The sequence below is a fragment of the Hibiscus syriacus genome, unplaced genomic scaffold, assembly GCF_006381635.1.
Source record: "Hibiscus syriacus cultivar Baekdansim isolate YM2019G1 unplaced genomic scaffold, ASM638163v2 tig00110469_pilon, whole genome shotgun sequence".
Classification (NCBI taxonomy): Eukaryota; Viridiplantae; Streptophyta; class Magnoliopsida; order Malvales; family Malvaceae; genus Hibiscus; species Hibiscus syriacus.
Window position 1 is genome coordinate 198321 of NW_024062751.1, and position 20969 is coordinate 219289.

Sequence of the window (20969 nt, forward strand, 5' to 3'; positions counted from 1 at the left end):
CTGTGCTTAAAACAAGATGTCTTATGGTGGATTTGAAAGTTTATAACCTGTTTCCTATTGCTATAACTCTAGTTGTTGTTCACCGGATTTTGCATTGCACTGCTCGAATATTTTTTTTTCATTCTCTTATATCTAAAATTGTTAATTAAAATCGTATTTATTATATCTACAACTGTTATATTATGCAACATTCGTAATAAATATAATCGTGACACCGTATTCGTAATATACAAAGTTAAAAACAACTAACAAATTAATTAAAACAACTAACAAATTAATTATTTAAACCTAATATATTTCTCTACTTGTACAAATAATTATAAAGATTGAACAAAAGGATTTTGAGCATAAAATCAACACAACGTCAATTTGAAAGTACGAAACACAAATCTATTACTTCACGCATCGGACAGTGGCTTTCTCTTCCGTCGTGCTTTGGAGGTCATGGTTTGCTTCCTATGGCTCCCGTCGATTTTCAACCTTCCGGATTCGTTGAACCTTTCCTTTTCGATCCGATCAATTACACAACCGGGAAGTTTCGCGGGGTAACGCCATACATCGTAACAGGACGAGTAGTACATATAATGCTGCTTGAAATTCTGCATGGCGGCTCGCCGTTTCGGCGTTAAGAAGGCGTAGCTTCGGCTCTCGAGCCAGGAATCTTTGTCGTTGCAGATGGTGAAGTCGGGGTATTCTTGGATGGGATCCATAGGGCAACCCTCGAGGACCAACTCTCTAAACTCCGCCGTGAACGGTGCATAATCGTAGTTAACTCTGATTTTGCCACCGCCTGTGGCCCAGCTCGAGGCGTCCCAAATGGTAGCGTATAAAGCCATTGGATTTGATAGGTAACCACCACCCATTTCGTCGCTGCGAATCACTTCCCCTCATCCACGTAAAAGCTGAAGAAATTCAACGTCGCTAAGAGAATATATGTATATATAAAATGTAATATATGTTTAGAATTTTTTTAATATGTGTCGTAACCATCTTTCGGTTGGTTCTCGGAATTGGGCTTCGACTTGAAAAATGTGATTGGAGTCGCCACCGATTATTTATTTAAAAAAATAAATAGGTTAATCGGATACCTTATATCTTACCTGATCTGCGTCTTACCAAAGATATGTCGGATTCGGGAGTCGGTTATGGTCAAGGAAGGATTAGCACCCTTGAACCGCCCTTTCGGTACTACGTAATTTCCAGTTGTTTTTAATTAAGAAAATCGAAAGTTAAAATTTAAAGGTAACATATGATCCAAAATTACTTACCTCCGATCAATTTGAAAGAGTACCCTTAAAAAGTCGAGAAACGCGTTAAAAGACAAAGGAAATAAGAGTAAATGAAATAAAGAAAATAGAAGGAAAAAAATAAAAAAATGATGAAAAACTAAAAGAGTAATAAAAACATATAATTATTAAGTGCAAAATAATAATAATGATAATAAGTAGTAAAATAAAAAACGCAATCACACCAAAAATAGTAAAAAAAGAAAGTCAAGGTTTGGTGAAGTATAACTGTCGGGAAGGAAAAAGACGATAAGGGGTTGAACTGTAGTTAATAAATGAGTGTGATGTATCCCTATAATATAGTAAGAATGAATAAACAAAAAACATTATGATATAATATATATATATATATAATAAATATAATAACGAAAAAAAATTAATAAAGTAAAATAATAATAATGTAATATAATATAAATACATGAAAACGAAAAAAAATAAAGAAGTATAAAATATAAAAATATAATTAAATGTATATATATGCATATGTTTAAAAAAAGTAAAAAATAAAAATAAAATACAATAAAAAATATACATATAATGATAATAATAGTAGCAAAAGAGAAAAATATATTTATATACGTTAATAGTAAAATAATAATAAATATAATAGTTATAAATATATATATATAATAACTTTAAAAAACATTAAAATAATATTAGAATAAAAATAATTAATATATATATATATATACTTAATAATACGATTTATCAAAAAGAAATAAATAAAAATATGAAAATAATACATAAGGGACCGTTCATCGGCGACAAACATTTCCTTCGTTTTAAATATCCTAGTATTTTTTCAAAGCGGCCTCGGGGTTGTGTAGATCTAAAAGAAAAAGTTTCGAATGACAACCCCTTTTCCTCAGCCAAAACTATTTTTTTTTCAAGCACAAAGACGAATAACAACACATGCAAGTGAAGAAAAGAATGCGAAAGGTAAAAGCTTTCACCTTTTATTGCTCCTGAATTGTTTACAATAGCTTCAAAACAATCTATTTGCTCGTATTTTTTCTGGTAATTTCGTATGCCAATTGTGTGTTACAATAGTGAGCTACAATGGCTATTTATAGTGCTTGTGGATCCTATCTTTAGGAGTTTAAAATATAGCAAAATTCTATCCTATTTTAGGAGTTGAATCCTAGCAGAATTCTATCATATTTTTGAGAGTTTGAATCCTAGTAGGACGAAAAAGGTGTGTTGACAGCTGCCCCTCTTTGCCTATAGTCGTGTAACGGGGATAGGGCAAAGATTGAAAAACACATTTTTCGTTCGGTGGAGTTGAAAATTTACTCTGATGTTTCAATAACTCCCTGTCGAGTTGAGTTACGGATGACTCCTCCGTCCTGAAGTCGAGTTCATCTGGAAGCTTCTGAGCACTATATCCTTCGTCGTGAAGTTAGAATCGAACTCAAAGCTTTTGGCGAGTGGCCTTTGAATCGTCTTCTGGATCAAGATACTTCGCCGTGAAGGTGAAACTTGACCTGAAGACTTCGGTGTTGATGCGTTACAGATGACTCATTCGTCGTGAAGTTGGGTCAATCTGTTTGTGAAATTGGAATCGTACAGGGCCCCTTCGTCGTGAAGTTGAGCCTGAGAATTGGATATCCTTCGCCATGAAGTTGAAATCCAAATATTGTTCCGAGTCCAATATCATCCGCTGTGAAGTTGAAATTGGTTCTGGAACCGGGAAATTGTTTGTTGACAGTCAGCCGCCCTTTCGCTGTGAAGTTGAGCTTGTGCTGTCTCGAGTCTAATATCCTTCGCTGTGAAGTTGAAATTGACTCTGAACGAAATCTTGTTGACAATCAGCCGTCCCTTCGTTGTGAAGTTGAACTTGTGTTGTCTCGAGTCCAATATCCTTCGCTGCGAAGTTGAAATTGGCTCTGAAATTTAAAAAATGTTTGTTGACAACCAGTCGTCCCTTCGTTGTGAAGTTGAACTTGTGTTGTCTCGAGTGGCACGATATCCTCCGTCGTGGAGTTGAAATCGCGGATGAAACTGAAAAGTTGTTCGTTGACAACCAGCCGTCCCTTCGTTGTGAAGTTGAACTTGTGTTGTCTCAGGTAGCACGATATCCTCCGTCGTGGAGTTGAAATCGGCTCTGGAATTGGGAAATTGTTTGTTGACAACCAGCCGTCCCTTCGCTGTGAAGTTGAACTTGTGTTGTCTCGAATCCAATATCCTTCGCTGTGAAATTGAGATTGGCTCCGAAATTGCTTGTCGACAGTCAGCCGCCCCTTCGCTGTGAAGTTGAGCTTGTGCTGTCTTGGGTCTAATATCCTTCGCTGTGAAATTGAGATTGGCTCCGAAATTGTTTGTCGACAGTCAGTCGCCCCTTCGCTGTGAAGTTGAGCTTGTGTTGTCTTGGGTCCAATATCCTTCGCCGTGAAGTTGAAATTGGCCCTGAAACTGGGAAATTATTGTTGACAACCAGCCGTCCCTTCGTTGTGAAGTTGAACTTGTGTTGTCTCGAGTTCAATATCCTTCGCTGTGAAGTCAAAATTGACTCTAGCTAAAACCTGAAAAAGTTATGCATATATGTGATGAGATGGATGCAATGCTCTTAGGTATGCCTAAAATGCATATGCAACATATGTTATTTTGGGGCTCAGGAGAGAAATCTCGATCTCAGGTTGTTTTTATGGAATCTTGGTTCTGGAATCTTCAAGTTCTGATCCATGGTCTCAAATTCTTCAAATGTTCAAATCTGATGTGCACATTCTATTTTTTGATTTGAGAAATGCTATCCCAAGTATGTGCCTGAGCTGAGTGTAACGGTTCAGATGATGCTTCAAGAGAAATTGTCTCAAAAGAGACAGAACTCGTTTCAAGGGAAACGATCTCAAAGATATTTGTTGTTTCAAGGGAAACGGTCTTAAGGGAGACAAAATTTTGTTTTAAGAAAAACTGTCTCAAGAGAGACAAAACTTAGTTCCAAAAGAAATTGTCTCACGGAGAGATGAAATTAGTTCCAAGGAAAACATATTCAAAGATGATGCTTCAAGAGAAAACTGTCTCAAGGGAGACAAAATTTTGTTTCAAGAGAAACTGTCTCAAGAGAGACGAAACTCATTTCAAGGGAAATGTTTTCAATGTTTATGTTTCAAGAGAAACTATCTCAAGAGAGACGAAATTCATTTCAAGGGAAATGTTTTCAATGTTTATGTTTCAAGAGAAACTGTCTCAAGGGAGACAAAATTTTGTTTCGAGGGAAACTATCTCAAGAGAGACAAAATTCATTCCAAGGGAAATGTTTTCAATGTTTATGTTTCAAGAGAAACTGTCTCAAGGGAGACAAAATTTTGTTTCAAGGGAAACTATCTCAAGAGAGACAAAATTCATTTCAAGGGAAATGTTTCCAATGTTTATGTTTCAAGAGAAACTGTCTCAATGGAGACGGAATTTTGTTTCAAGGGAAACTATCTCAAGAGAGACAAAACTCATTTCAAGGGAAATGTTTTCAATGTTTATGTTTCAAGAGAAACTGTCTCAAGGGAGAAAAAATTTTGTTTAAAGGGAAACTGTCTCAAGAGAGACAAAGTTTGTTTCAAGGGAAACTGTCTCAAGAGAGACAATGGTGAGCACGATTCCCTTCGTCGTGAAGTTAAAATCGTGGGTGGCCCCTTCGTCGTGAAGTTAAGCCAGGAATTGGATATCATTCGTCGTGAAGTTGAAATCCAACTTGAAAATGCGAACTGGATCGGTTCTGAATTATCTCTCGAACTCGTCTGAAGTTGATTCTAAGATCTGTCGATCTTTCAATATGTCAAATTGGTTGAAGTGTAGCTTCTTACTGCTGAGTTAAGCAACCAACATTAATCTTTAAAGGTGCTTTTGAATCGAGTATCCTTCGTTTTGAAGTCGAAACTTGACTCTAAAAGCTGCAAAAATTATGTATGTGGGAAAAAATGATGCTCTAAAATGTATGCATAAGATGCATATAACATGAATTGGTTATATTTTATCTCTTGAAAAGGCCTGATAATTCACATTAGGATGTTGAATCCCCAAAGATGCCCAAAAAATGCCCCAATATTTCATGTTGAATCTTCAAAGATGCCCCAAATGTTCCTCATTTCTTGCTTCAGCATTGATTCTGAGCATGAGTTTTGTGTCTAAGAGTCACATGTCATTTACCAAGATTCACTCTAGAGAGACTGTCTTGTTTGAAAAAAATGTTTTTCTTTCTCTTTTAATATCAATTAAAAGAGTTTCAAAAAATGTTTAATCCCAAGTTTTAAAAATATTGCCCCTTTCACGGTTTTACAATTGAGACGGATCATAAAACTAGAGTTCATTGGATATCAAAGAATTAATTACAACGTTAATCCTTCAATAAATTATAGCTATTTGACAAGTGTCAAGATCAAAGCTATCTTTGAGAGATGGTCAAGTAAGGAAAGGATAAAAAGTCTCAGGTCATTGTGTTTGGTCAAAGGTTTGGCATTTGATGCTCAAAGGTTTGGTATTTGATGCTCAAAGGATTGATGGGATAGCTTGCATGCTTCTCTACTGGAAGTGTTCTCTGACTCCCAACCTTCGTTGTCACACTCGGATTGTGCGATGCCTTATCAAGGAATTTGTGTGATCGCCTCAGTTGCACAATTTTTATATTCGAGCCACCTTTTCAGGTTTTAACCTCGAATCCTCCTTCGGTTTCAAGACGTTATTCAAGATTTACGTCTTGAACCCCCCTTTGTTATTTTTCTCTACCATACATTAATTACATTGTTTTTTGCAAACAAAGATTAATCCTGATGGGCGGGATGAAATTTGAAGATAGTCTCTTCTGTTTAGAAATCCATGTATGATTAGAATGGACTTTTAAGGCACGTAATATAGGCCAAGGTTCGTGGTTATGAAAGAAAAGGATAAATAGGCCCAAACAAGTGTTTCAGGGTATTGAACCAAGGATCAATTCATTCTGATGCCATCAATCTTGTCTTGCTCAAAATGTCTCTTTCTCTTGATGCTCTATGATCTTTGAGTGAAGGGATTCAGTGATTCGGGAATGATTATGCTTGATCAATCTCATTGAAGCTTGATGCACCATTTGTCTTTAGGGAATTTTGCATGTGCTTTTTGTCCCCTTTTTTTATTTTTGTTCTTTCTTTTTTGTTCTTGTTTTTTCCTTTTTGCTTCTTTTCTTTTTTCTTTTTGCCCTTTTTGTTCTGATTGAATCATCGCACTTGGCATTTGGTTCACCTTTCGGTATCTCATCTGAATCAATGTCTTCACTCATGTGAGCAGATTTTCTCCACCTTTCCCCCCAGTGTGGAGGGTGATCCTTGGTTAGGGTTGAATCAGAAGAAAAAAATACTATAGGCTCAAAAGGGGACGCAAGGGATATATATTTTCTCCTGTTGTGAAGGGATAAAGAAAGAAAGCCGTTCATCATTTCATACATGTAAGTCTTCACAGAAGAGGTATCCCCAGGGGGATAGATTTTCAGGATTAATTCTATTCACATGAAAACAGTGCAATTAATGCATGATAGAATTATTTCGAATGAATTGTTTTTTCTGCTCCTTGCTCCCATCATGTCTCAATGTTCAGGCTCCCGGTGAAATGCCCCAAATTGTATCTTGGAAGAATGCTCATGTTCAAATGAACAACTCAATGCCTTGGGTTTTAATGGTAAAATAGGTTAATTTTGATTCTAAAAAGACAGTTGTGTGATCTTATTGACTCAAAGAAAGGTATGGGTGTATCAAAAAGATAAAGGTAATGTTCAAGAATTTTAAATGGAGGTAATGTCAAATTTTGGTTTTTTGGTAATGACCATGAGTTATTTTGGGTAAAGAATCAAGGTATTTTATTCTAGGGTTTGAGACAAGGTAAGAAAGGTCTAATCTTATCATATGTCAAAAATCTATAATTCTTGAAGAATTAAAAGAATCCTTAATTCATTTAATATTCAAAGAACTAACGATTAAAATTTGTTCAATTGCTCCACCTTAGAAAGTAACATGAATTCAATATTTTAAAAGATGTGTTCAAACAAAACAATCCTATAAGTACAAATGGTATATGCCATGCCCCCTTCTTCGGCAAGCGCCTTACAGTTTTCAGAAGAATTTTTGGGAATCCTTATGTGGTAACAGCTTCAACATCGTAGCCCTTAGGAGATGGGTACTCTTTTCTCAGATCATCCTGGCAGGCTTAGTCCTACAATCAGCTGATCCAGCTCCCCCTGTACTGATTTCAGTTTTTCTTTAATTGTTAAAATCTTGCTTTCATGTGGTGTAATGTGGTTAAGACCACTTCATCGAATCCTCCTTGACTTAATTTCATGGTTATGAAAATGCTTAAAAATGTAGATGAAGATGCAAAAATGCAAGAATGCATGAAATGTTCGATGCATTGATCCAAGAAATGTGCCTGTTATTATGAATAATCTTTATTTAGACAAAAATGTTTTATCTTGTAAGAGACATAAAAACAATCAAAGGTACACTCGGACTAAATCCTCTAGACCCTGAACAGCCTCTATTAGGTTGACAAGTCTTCTGCCTTCATCTGTCACCGGTTGTATATCTTGTCGGACCACTCCCGCTTCCCTTGCCAGGCCGTATAGATGGCGAGCTGCCTTCTGTACTTGATCCAGGAAATCTCGGATGACTGCGTCTCTGGCTTTCACCCTTTGTTGTGCTTGCTCCCATTGGAAACGCCACTGCAAACCCCCGTCGAAGGGCACTATCTGAAGCTCGCTTGCTTGCTTTTTGAATCCTTCTACAATGGCTTCTAACTCAGCTATTGTTTTACCATCTTTCTCATGTTGTTTCTCCAGATCAGCCATCTGGACTCTCAAGCGTTGGTTTTGATACTGAAAGTCTACTAAGCGCCTCTGGGCAGTCTTTATCTGTTCCTTCCAGGCTCTCTCATCAGGTCCCTCGAACTTTCTCTTCAAGCTATGAGCTTCATCTTTCCAGTACTCATAAGATACCTTCAACTTGGAGTTATCCTGGACCGTATCCTGATACCCCTTTCTCAAGTCTTCGAGCTCAAAACGGACTCTTTTCTGTTCTTTTTCAAGTTTGTCTGCTCGATATTTCTAAGAGTCGGCATCTAGCTTCCACTGATAGCGCTCAGCTTCAAGCTCCTTTATCCTCTGCTTCAGCTCATTATTCACAGCTTCAAACTCTGTCTTGGCTATCTCGGCTTCAGAAGGGGCAGGCCTGAGATGTTCTTCCATGGTATGGGTGTCCTCACAGTCTGGTACCAGAATATTGTCATTTTTCCTCACTCTTCGCCACTCCACATAATCCGGAGTAAGCATGTCCCTGGCTGCTACAACATCCATGCGGGATACTTTCTTCCATGACTCGGCTACTTCCTTAATCATCTTCTTATAACTGTCACCCTGATACATAAATTCTGATGTAGATAATCCATATGTTGCTGGGACAAACTGACGTGCTCCATACTGTCTAAGTGCCAACAACGAGCATACCCAACTGCACCCCAAAGTCCAAGTAGGGTCATAGTGTCAGAATCCCTACACTTGAAAAGAACATCACTGTGGAACAACCAGGGGTCTCTCCAGGTAATATCACGATCCTGAAGATGCGTGAAGACCTTTATCCATTTTTCCTTCGAAGCTCCTTCATGCCATTTCATAGTGATGAACTCTCCTAATGGTGAATAGGTAGTGCTGAATCGGCGGTAGGAAACCCCACTAGTCTTCCAGAAGTGGCTGTGAATCCAGACTTGAAGGAGTTGAACACACCCAATGAACCTTCCTCCATCAGTTCTTCTGCAATGATTAAGGGACCGAAAGGTCTCGGCTAAGATGGTCGGTGCTGGGTTGACTCACCTTGGAAGTTGTTCAAATAATTCTACTACGGCTGCGTCAATGCATCCCAAAACCTTCGGAAAGATGATCAAGCCATACAGACCTAGTGCAAAAAGGTCTATAGTCTTCCATTCATCAGGGTGGTCTTCATTAGTTGCCTTATGTAGATCCACTCAATTCCTTGCCCGTTACCTTTGTGCCGGAGTCGATCAATCACCCATTTTTCATCAACCCATGCAATCTTGGCCAGTCCGTTCTTGAAAGGCTGACTCTTGATATGTTTAATATATGCCATCTCTAGTTTGATGCTTTCGCAGTGCAGTAGAGTAGTATACTCTTCGATAGTAGGCACCATGTCTTCCCGGTTAAAGGTGAAGCAACTATATCCCGGGTTCCAGAATTGAATTAATGCTCGGAGTAAGGGCTCATCAGTCTTGACATGGAGCAAGAGGGCGATATCACCATATCGTTGGCTGAACTTCTGCTTTCTTTCATTCTTCCAACTGTCCCAAATGTTTCACAGCTCTTGGAGATTATTCTGTTTCAGGCTGACAGCGGCGTAACTAACCAGTTCTGACACATAGTTCCCCTGAAGACTGTCTCCCTTCTCTTTCTGAGCCTTCTCGGACCATAGTCGTGCCTCAGCATTTTCAATCTCTTGTATTACAACACCTTTGTCCATTAATTCGAATTATTTTGTGTATAACATACGCTTTTTAGGGATCAATAGCCTCTTGTAATGATGCAAATGCTAGAAAACAAACACAAAGGCAAAAACATTAGTAAAAAATAAAAACAAACGAAAAAAATGACGGAAGAAAAAAAACACAAAAAGATATGGTTAAGGTAAAAAAAACAATCCTAGGTTTTGGAACGTGGTTTCGGGGTAGGCTCTATTTCTCCATGTCTCCCGGTTTAGGTTTTAAAAAACGGTACACGAGTTCTCCTTGCCGGTGCCCCCTTGGGCTTGCCAGACCCTTAGTCCTAAACCCATCACAGGTTTGTGTGGACTAAGTTAAACTCGAGAGGAAACATTCCCTTATGCCCACACGGAGAATAAATTCACACGAAGGCATAAGGTATATGTATCTCGAAGGCTACTTGCTAGGCCCACACGGTGAATAAATTCACACGAAGGCGTCGCTTTCACCCCCACTTAAAAGTAATTGGAGCTCGGGTATAGAGCCTTAGATGAAAAAAAAACTTTAAAGGCTGAAATCATGAGAAAACGATTAGTCCAACTATTTACTCGAAAATATAATCAAAAGTAAGTAAAAATGATCGGAATATTACCTTAAAATTTAAACTTACCCTTTTCGTTAAAAAGACAACTGGAAATTACCTTAGCCTGACTCACTTACCTGTGTCTCCAGCGGAGTCGCCAAGCTGTCGTAACCGTCTTTCGGTTGGTTTCCGGAATTGGGCTTCGACTTGAAAAATGTGATTGGAGTCGCCACCGATTATTTATTTAAAAAAATAAATAGGTTAATCGGATACCTTATATCTTACCTGATCTGGGTCTTACCAAAGATATGTCGGATTTGGGAGTCGGTTACGGTCAAGGAAGGATTAGCACCCTTGAACCGCCCTTTCGGTACTACGTAATTTCTAGTTGTTTTTAATTAAGAAAATCGAAAGTTAAAATTTAAAGGTAACATATGATCCAAAATTACTTACCTCCGATCAATTTGAAAGAGTACCCTTAAAAAGTCGAGAAACGCGTTAAAGGAAAAAGGAAATAAGAGTAAATGAAATAAAGAAAATAGAAGGAAAAATAAAATAAAAAAAATGATGAAAAACTAAAAGAAGAATAAAAACATATAATTATTAAGTGCAAAATAATAATAATGATAATAAGTAGTAAAATAAAAAACGCAATCACACCAAAAAAAGTAAAAAAAGAAAGTCAAGGTTTGGTGAAGTATAACTGTCAGGAAGGAAAAAGACGATAAGGGGTGGAACTGTAGTTAATAAATGAGTGTGATGTATCCCTATAATATAGTAAGAATGAATAAACAAAAAACATTATGATATAATATATATATATAATAAATATAATAACGAAAAAAAATAATTTAATAAAGTAAAATAATAATAATGTAATATAATATAAATACATGAAAACAAAAAAAATAAAGAAGTATAAAATATAAAAATATAATTAAATGTATATATATGCATATGTTTAAAAAAAGTAAAAAATAAAAATAAAATACAATAAAAAAATATACATATAATGATAATAATAGTAGAAAAAGAGAAAAATATATTTATATACGTTAATAGTAAAATAATAATAAATATAATAGTTATAAATATATATATAATAACTTTAAAAAACATTAAAATAATATTAGAATAAAAATAATTAATATATATATACTTAATAATACGATTTATCAAAAAGAAATAAATAAAAATATGAAAATAATACATAAGGGACCGTTCATCGGCGACAAACCTTTTCTTCGTTTTAAATATCCTAGTATTTTTCCAAAGCGGCCTCAGAGTTGTGTAGATCTAAAAGAAAAAGTTTCGAACGACAACCCCTTTTCCTCGGCCAAAACTATTTTTTTTCAAGCACAAAGACGAATAACAACACATGCAAGTGAAGAAAAGAATGCGAAAGGTAAAAGCTTTCACCTTTTATTGCTCCTGAATTGTTTACAATAGCTTCAAAATAATCTATTTGCTCGTATTTTTTCTGGTAATTTCGTATGCCAATCGTGTGTTACAATAGTGAGCTACAATGGCTATTTATATTGCTTGTGGATCCTATCTTTAGGAGTTTAAAACATAACAAAATTCTATCATATTTTAGGAGTTGAATCCTAGCAGAATTCTATCATATTTTTGAGAGTTTGAATCCTAGTAGGACGAAAAAGGTGTGTTGACAATATGTTAAAAAATATAAGCATTTATAAGTCTCAAATACTCGAACTAAAATTTTAGGAAGAACAATATTTCTTAACTCAATGAGTTAGAAAACGGGGAATAGGAATTTAAGGACAAAACGGATGAAATCAAGGTGTTTTAAGACAACTCACATGATGTTCTTGGCCGTCCAAAAAATGCTGTACCTATGGAATTCCTTTGATGGATCCAACCAGAGGCTGTAACGTTCTTCTCGGCCTCAGATTATGCTGTCATCGACATACAAATTAGTCTGAAATCTCCATGGCTGTCCTTGTACATTTCCTCAAAACTCGATGTCTATTTCATCATGTGCTTTCTCGAATACGTCACCATTTGATGCCTGCATTCACCATGAAGAAAAATTAAATAAATTAAAGACTTGATTAAAGATTAAGAACCCAGAAAACTTACGTAGAACGGTAGAAGGCAACCACAACTCCGGCACTATTATCCGAAGGCAACTTGATTTTGGCACTGAAAAATCCATGCGCATACATATTTGATGAAACGAAACCAGACCCTGAATTCCATCAATAGCACAACAAAAGTTGAAGTAAAAATAAAGGTTTGCATGGACTTGTATTAAATCAAGCATAAAATTTTATAAGTTTGCTCTAACATAAAATTTTACATCAGTCTATGTATATACCTGAATGAACGTTAAGGAGGAGGCGGACACTATTGCCGTCAGGGGAACGAACGAGATTGAAATCACCGAAGAGAGGGTTGTATCCTTCGTCAAAGGAGATGATGTTGAATCTTCTCACACCCCTGTTGCTTGGTGTGATAACACGAATACTGTAGCCATGGAAGCTAACCCAGTTTTACATGTTAAAGTCAAGCATGTAGACCTAGATGTGCACTTCATTCAGGAAAAAGGTTTGAGCAAGTTGCGAGAAGTCAATTATCTTCCAGCTCAATTTCATGTAGCAAATGTGCTCACTAAACCGTTTTCCTCAGCTCAGTTTGAGGTGCTGCGGTAGAGTCTTCAAGTGAGATCTTTGACTCAGTTACAAAATGATGATGACAAAGAATAATTTTACTGTTTGAAGTTTAGAGAAGAAAAAAAGTGGAGGTGAATATTGAGATATTGGGCTGTTTGAAGCTTGCTGCTGATGCTACCTAAAGTTTATTGTGTGATTGTTATAACAAATTCTGTTTCAGAAATCGATTTTGGTTTCAGGTAGTTGAGTCCACCAATCTTTTATTAGGCCAAACTTTCAAGTGTTGGTCTGCAAGGTTGAGTTAAAGGCTATAATGCTTGATTTGAGGGGTCAGAATCATCTTTTAACCTACATTCCTTGCTGTAGTCTTTTTTTTTTAATCTTATTGCCTTAGTCGTTTCTTTTTTTCTTTTGGTGAACAAAGGAAACTAGAAAAAATCAAACAGTGGCTACTCCATCACCCAACGTGTCAAGCTACAACAATGACTGAAGAAAGGAGGGAGGTTCAAAGAGCTCATATCCTGTAGTAACACCAACGTCAACCAATTAGCCAATTTTTCCGCAACTTTGTTTGCCTCTCTACTAATATGGCAGATTTGCACGATCCAATCCCGGCCTAATAGAGCAGCAATTCTGTTGTAAAGAGTGTAGGAAACACTTGAGCGACTCTTCTGCCTTAAGATCCGAAAGGCTTCAAAACTGTCGAGTTCCAAAATAATTCTTCGCTCTCCACAATTCCAAGCGTGGACCAAACCCTCATGGACTCCCCAAAGTTCTACCTCCAACACCAAGCAAATTCCAATGGATCTCGAGAAACCAAATATCCAATTTCCCCTCCAAGAGCGAAGAACACCCCACACGAAGCAAAACCCCTCACACTATCCTTGGCACCATCCGTATTCAGTTTACACCAGCTTTGTGGGGGAGGAATCCACCTCGTGGAACACCGGCTTGCCAAGTTAGGATGCTTAGAAAACACCATTACAGACTTAAGAGCCAAACGAGCTTCACCTTGGAGCCTCCTACTTCGATCCAAAATGGATTCCTTATCACTCCACTCGGGATAAAAAATTCTCTTATTGTGATGGGTCCATATCGACCACACAATAGCTCCAAAAAGAAGGTCCCAATCCGCATCAATCCGAGCATAGCAAGCAAGTATGGAGAGATTAATGCCGATCCAATCCTTAAGATCTCTTGTAAAAAACTCTGCAAGTTTATCAGCTTTAATCAGACCAGTCCAAACAATTAAAGCCGAAGGGCTTGTACTAAAGAGATGATCTAATGATTCATCCCCCAGACCACACACCCCACAGCTCTTATCCGAACTCATATGTCGTCTAACCCGCTCCATATTGGTAAGCAAATTCCCAAGAGCTAACAACCAAAGGAATACTTTAATCCGTTGGAGGCCCCTATAATTGGCAATAAGCTTCCAAACTCGATGATCATTGGCGTTCGAAGCCCCTACTCTGCACTCGTACGCTGAACGAACCTAGAAGTACCGATCTACCCGTCACTTCCAGCTGGGTGCGTCATCACGATCAGAGGCCAAAGGCGGCATAGTAGCCTGTAGCCAGAACAAAACATCTTCAGGCAGTAAATTCCTTAAGAATGGCCAACTCCACTCGTCATCACCATTCACCATAGATGAAACACTACAGCTCGTCAGAGAGTTACGAATCGAATGATCCCTAACATGCTTAATCAAAGGCCCCGTATCACTAAGCCATTCATCCGTCCAGAATTCCACCTGGTTATCGTTCCCCACGTTCCACACTATACTTTGTCGGACTTCCTCCCAAACCATGGAAATGCCCTTCCAAAGGTGAAAAATGTTTCTCCGAACAAGTGTGGAAGGGAGTTCATCATTCCATTTATATTTGGAACGTAAGATTTGAGCCCAGGGCTGATCTTTATTACGAACCAAATATATGCTAATTTCATTAGGAAAGCCGCATTCTGATGCTCCAGTTTTTTGAACCCTAAACCGCCTTGCATAGTGTCAGAGCAAACCGTCTCCCTATAAACCAGATGAATACCTCTTCTCGTCTCCGTATGACCCCAAATAAAGGAGCGAATTAATTTCTCAATCTCCTTTCACGTCCCTTTGGAAGAAAAGTAGACTACATGGAGTAAAAGGGAATGGTTAACAAAACTGATTTAGCAAGTGTAATCATGCCCGCCAAGGATAGAGACTACGTCTTCCACCCGAGTAATTTATCCCTAACTCTCGAAACTAAATACTGATAAGACGCTTTCGTGACTCGAGAGTGAAGAAACGGGACACCTAAGTATTTACCCAGATCCTGAACTTCCTGGTACCCAAGCCGCGAGCTAATATCATACCGGTCATCCATCGTAACATTCTTAGAGAAAAAATAGTGGTTTTCTGCAGACTAACCTTATGCTCTGAAACACGGCAAAATTCTTCCAAGACCTCTCCAATTACATGTCATTGTTCTCTAGTGGCCTCCACAAAAAGAACCATATCATCCGCAAAAAAGAGATGAGAAAGGACAGGGCCATGGTTACTCAGTCGGATCGGTTTCCACTCCCCATTTCCAATTTTGTTATTAATTGCTTGTGTTGGCTGCTCCATACATAATACGAACAAATACGAGGAGAGCGGGTCTCCCTGGTGAATCCCACGTGATGGTTTAAACCCCAGAGACAACGATCCATTCCATAAAATTTGCGTCAAGACCGAGGAGACACAACGCATAATTAACTCCCGAAAGCTCCCCTGAAGCTGAAGGTCCCGGAGTGTTTCATCAATGAAAGGCCACTCAAGCCTATCATAGGCTTTGTCAATTTTAATAGCCATCCAACCAGTCCTTCCTTTCTTCCTTCGCATTGAATGAATCACTTCTTGCGCAATAGTGATGTTCTCAGTAATTGCACGCCCCGATACAAATCTCGTCTGATTCCCGGATATCCACTTGACAAGCAAAGGTTTCAAACGGTTCACAATCATCTTCGTAATTAGTTTGTATAGAATAAAACACAAACTAATTGGTCGAAATTTAAGGGTTTTGGTTTTCGGGATAAGAACCAGTAACGTCTTGTTAAGGTCCTCATCTAAATCACCACCTGCAAAAACCTCCTTCACCGTCCGGCACACACTAGAACCCACAATATCCCAGTTCGTTTGAAAGAAAAAAGCATGTACCCCATCCACACCCAGAGCTTTCAAAGGGTTCATGTTGAACAACACGTCACGGATCTCCTCATCCGTCACTGGCCTGATTTCCCCCGGAGCAAATAAACAGGTACATTTAGGAACCTCCCTCTGATAGAATAGCCATATCCATCCCCATTGAAACTAGTAAATAAATCACGGAAGGACTTCACTACCACAGATTGCAAAATTGTCTGGTCTGAGATCCACTCACCTTCAGGAGATTTTAAAGCAACCACCCGTTTTGAGCGTCGTCTTTGCATCGTACTAGTATGAAAATATTTAGTGTTTTTATCTCCATGTAGTACCCATTGATTACGCCATTTTTGAAACCACAGACTCTCCTCCTGCTAACTAACTACATCAAGCTCACTCTTAAGAATACCTTGCAGTTCTACCAATCGATTTGAAAAAGACGAACAAAGAGCTTTCTCGATGCCCTTCAACCTAGCCAATAACTTCCTTTTCTTTTTACCAATATGACCGAAAACATCCTTGTTCCACTCCTGCACCTTATCCTGAAATGAAACTACATTCGTTTTCACATCCAAGTTAGGATTCCAAATACCTTCAACGAATTATTTAAACTCAGGGTGATCCTGTCAGGCTGCAATAAAGCGAAAAGGTTTGGTTTGAGGCCTGCAAATCTCGTTCTGACATTGTAATAGAAGCGGCCAGTGATATGAACCCACCCTATCAAGGTGTAGAATAATGGATGACGAAAGGCGAAACCACTCACTGTTCATAAGGCGACGATCAAGTTGTTTCCAAAGAGTGCTCTGACTCCAAGTAAACTCAGCTCTACGAAATTTCACTTCAATCAACCCTGTATCAAAGATAAAATCTTTGAACAAATTACTGACTCCAGACCCAGACAAGAACCCCTCTCCTTTCTTCCGGGCGAACAATAGAATTAAAATCACCCCATATAATCCACATTTCGTTCTGCCCCAGATAAAGAAGTGAAAGGTGACTCCATAAGTGTTTTCTTTTTTCTGCTTGAAGACTAGCATACACCGTCATGAAAAACAGCCACCTCCGTCTCGGCCGTCTTTAGGTTAGACCCGAAATTGAGTTTTGACTTGAATATAAATGTTAAAGTCGTCACTGATCATTTTAAAATGATATTTAGTTAGATTGGACACTATTTTATCTGTTCTGCGTTTTACCAGAAATGTGTCGGGTTCGAGAGTCGATTATAGTCAAGGAAGGATTAACACCCTTGTACTACCCTTTTAGTACCAATTAATTTATCGGTTGTCTTAATCGCGAAAAATTAAAAATTTAAATTTAAAAATCCGATTCAAATTATTTACCTTTGATTGATTTAAAAGCGTACCCTTTAAAAAAATAAAAAAGTGTTATATGTAGTAAATTGCAGAATCAAATTAAAAAACTGCATGCTAATGAATTAAAAAGAATAAAAACAAAACAAATGAAGGGCAATCGAATTGAAAATTAAAAGAAAGAAAAAAAATGCAAAAACATGTAAGTACTAATTGCATAATTAAACATCGACTATTACTACAATAAAGAAAAGAAGTGAAGAAGAAAAAAAATAATAATAACCTAAAAGTAGTTAAATAAAAAAATAAGATAAAAGTAGAAAGAAAATAAAAAGAAAAATAATAAAATAAACAAAAGAAATAAAGTAAAATAGAATGAAATGAAAATGAAAATAAAAATTGAATCAGATGACACTAAAAAACATAAAGCAAAGAAAACGAAAAATAGAAAAAATATATATATAAATATTAAGTAAAAAATAATAAAATAAAAAAAATAATAGTAATAAAAACCTAATACCTACCCCTCTAATCATATCACGGGTGGACTCTGGTTCAAAATAAAAAAAATGGGCCCCCTAGATAGGTAATATACATATAAAAAAAGTAATAAAAAGATAAAATAAAGTAAAGATGTTAGGAAAAAAAAATAAAGTGTATATATATATTTATAATAATAATAATAATAATATTTAGAAAGGGAAAAATTAACTAGATAGGTATATTAGAATATTAATAAAAACACATAAATAAATATATATATATATATGTATGTATGTATGTATACATAAATAAAATACCTAAAAAACAAACAAAAAATGAAATAAAATAATGAGTAAAGAAAAGTCCAAAAATAATAAAGGATACTAAATAAAAAAAATAAAATAAAAAATAGATATATATACATATATAATATAATAATCAAATATGAAAAATATAATAACAATAATTAATAAAAAAGGTTAATTTAAAATAAAATCAAAATTATAGGGTTAATTTAAGAATAATTTGGGGTTTAAAATCGAATGTGGGGAGGTCAAATTGAAGCATTAAAACATCGAGGGACTAGAAAGGGGATTAACCCATTTATCCCTTAAAAACATGCGGGTCAGAGAACCCACGAGTCGGGTCGATTGGAGCTCCACGGGTTCAATATTTAACTTAAAATCCACAAACATGTTCCAATTGTGAAACACCCCTCCATCCGATTAAAATGCCTCCCCCTTCGTTTCTCTCTAGTGTTCATGGGTGTTCTTCCTTCATGAAGAACACCGTCACAGCAAACCCAGAAATACGGTGGCTTCGCTATGCCGGCCGCCTTTGATCGGCACCGACCACCGGTCATCGACGGTGAAATATAAAAAGTTTATATTTTTGAAACCCTCTTTTCACCCACAACTCGAATATCAAACTAGTTTTTTTCAAAAGTGAATTGGGGGAGAGTATATATGAGATTAAAAGTCTCGGTCTCTCCCCCTTTTTCATCGACGTTTTGGGTATTCTTCTAGCCAAAGACAACATGCAAGCCAAGGAAAATCGAAACGAAGGTAATCTCTGCTATCGAACAATTAAAAGACTTGTTCTCTTTCGAATATTCGTGCTTTTCTTGTGTGTAATATGTGTGTAGTCTCTTGTGATATTGTGTGTATTTTTGTGCGTATTTTTTTGCCTAGTAATCGTGTTTCGAATACATGGGTATTTATAAGTACCAAAGAAACCTTTTTCTAGAGTTTGATTCTGAGTAAAACTCGGTTGTTTGATGCTTATTCAGTCCACGACTCTGATATTTGTTTGTTGGTTGTGAACGAGTCCCCTTGACTCACGTTTGTTGAAGGCCGAGAAAACCGACGGTGACCTCGGCTGTTGGAGCGGCGTTGAATGAGGTGCTGGGGTGCTTGCAGCTCTAAAGGAGAGTGAAGAGCTTAGGGTTGTTTAGAGACTGGTTCGGGTAGGGTTCCACGTATCTGGAGCGGGTCTCGGGTGCTTATGGGTTGCTTGTTGCTGGTGTGGGTTTGGGTCTGTTGTGTTGTTATTTGGGCAACCTTGTAATGGGCCTGTAAAACAAATGAAAAAACAATGTAGTAGATACATTTATATAATATAATATATGATGTAAATACATTATATAATGTAACGACATTAAATGACATATTATATAATGTAATAACATTAAAGGACAAAATTTGGTGTCTTCAGCTGCCCCTATTTGCTCATTATCATGTAACAAAAATAGAGCAAAGATTAAAAGACACAAATTTTAGCCATATCGAATACTCTCTGTCGCAGAGTTGAAATCCGTTATCAAGATTGATTTGTCAATTTGAACTGAAATATGAAATAACTTTATCGTCCTGAGGTCGAGTTGAACTGAAAAATCTGAGCACGACATCTTTCGTCGTGAAGTTGAAATCGAACTCAAAGCTTTTGGCAGGTGGCCTCTTAATCGTCTTCTGGCTCAAGATGCTTCATCGTGAAGGTAAAACTTGTCCTAAAGACTTTGGTGTTGTTGTATTACAGATGACTCATTCGTCATGAAGTTGGGTCAATCTATTAGGGTATAATACCCTTCGTTGTGAAGCTGGAATTGTATATGGCCCCTTCGTCGTGGAGTTGAACATTGGAATTGGATATCCTTCGTTGTGAAGTTGAAATCCAACGTAAGTTGCGTCATTTCGAGGCCAATATCATTCGCTGTGAAGTCAAAATTGACTTTGAAACTGGAAAGTTTATTAACAGACACTCCTTCTTTGAGTTGGATATCATTCGTCGTGAAGTTGAAATCCAATCTAGAGATGAATGTTGTTTGTGTGCACGCTTCCATTCGTCGTGAAGTTGAAACCGTGGATGCTTTACTGCAAATGATGTAATCTTTGCTTCGTTCTCTTGGTTGAGTCTTCATCTTCAGTTTCTCAAGTTGCAAGTTTTTTCTCATCGTGATCTTTCTTCCAGAAATATTGATCCCTCAAGAGAGGTGTTACTAATTCAACTCCATATGTGATGAATCGAGCAAGAAGTTGATGCTGATCCAACTCCTTCGGTGATGGAATCAAACAAAAGTTGAACAATCTTCTTCATTATGAATTCTCTATTGGGAATATTGATCGGTTTATCTTCTCTCAAACATGCAAAAGATTATCACGTGTCAGTAATAATTGTATTTGAAGTAGCCGAAGGTATTGACTCGAAGGTTCTCGAATCTTTGTTGAGATCCACTTCTTTAAAAAATGAAGACGTGAATTGATTCTTTGTTGAAATCTTCTACTTCAACATGGAATTGTGTAATGAAACCTCTGCTAAATTTGGAATTCCTGACAAATATTCAACATCTGAATGGAAATGAATAAGAAATCTGTTTTAAGAAAAGCTCTCTCGAGTGAGATAAAATTTCTTGTTTCAAGGGAAAATTGTATCAAGCGAGACGAAATTTGTTTCAAGGGAAACAATCTCAAAGGTTGGAGTTTCAAGGGAAACTGTCTCAAAACTCGTTTCAAGGGAAACTGATTCAAATATTTTGTGTTTCAAGGGAAACGTTTTCAATGTTTATGTTTCAAGAGAAAC

General features: G+C 37.0%; 1 pseudogene; it reads right to left on the reverse strand.

Annotated features, from left to right (window-relative positions):
* Positions 1 to 398: 398 nt before the first annotated feature.
* LOC120127513 lies at positions 399 to 14298 on the reverse strand (annotated as a pseudogene).
* Between the last annotated feature and the right edge of the window lie 6671 nt (positions 14299 to 20969).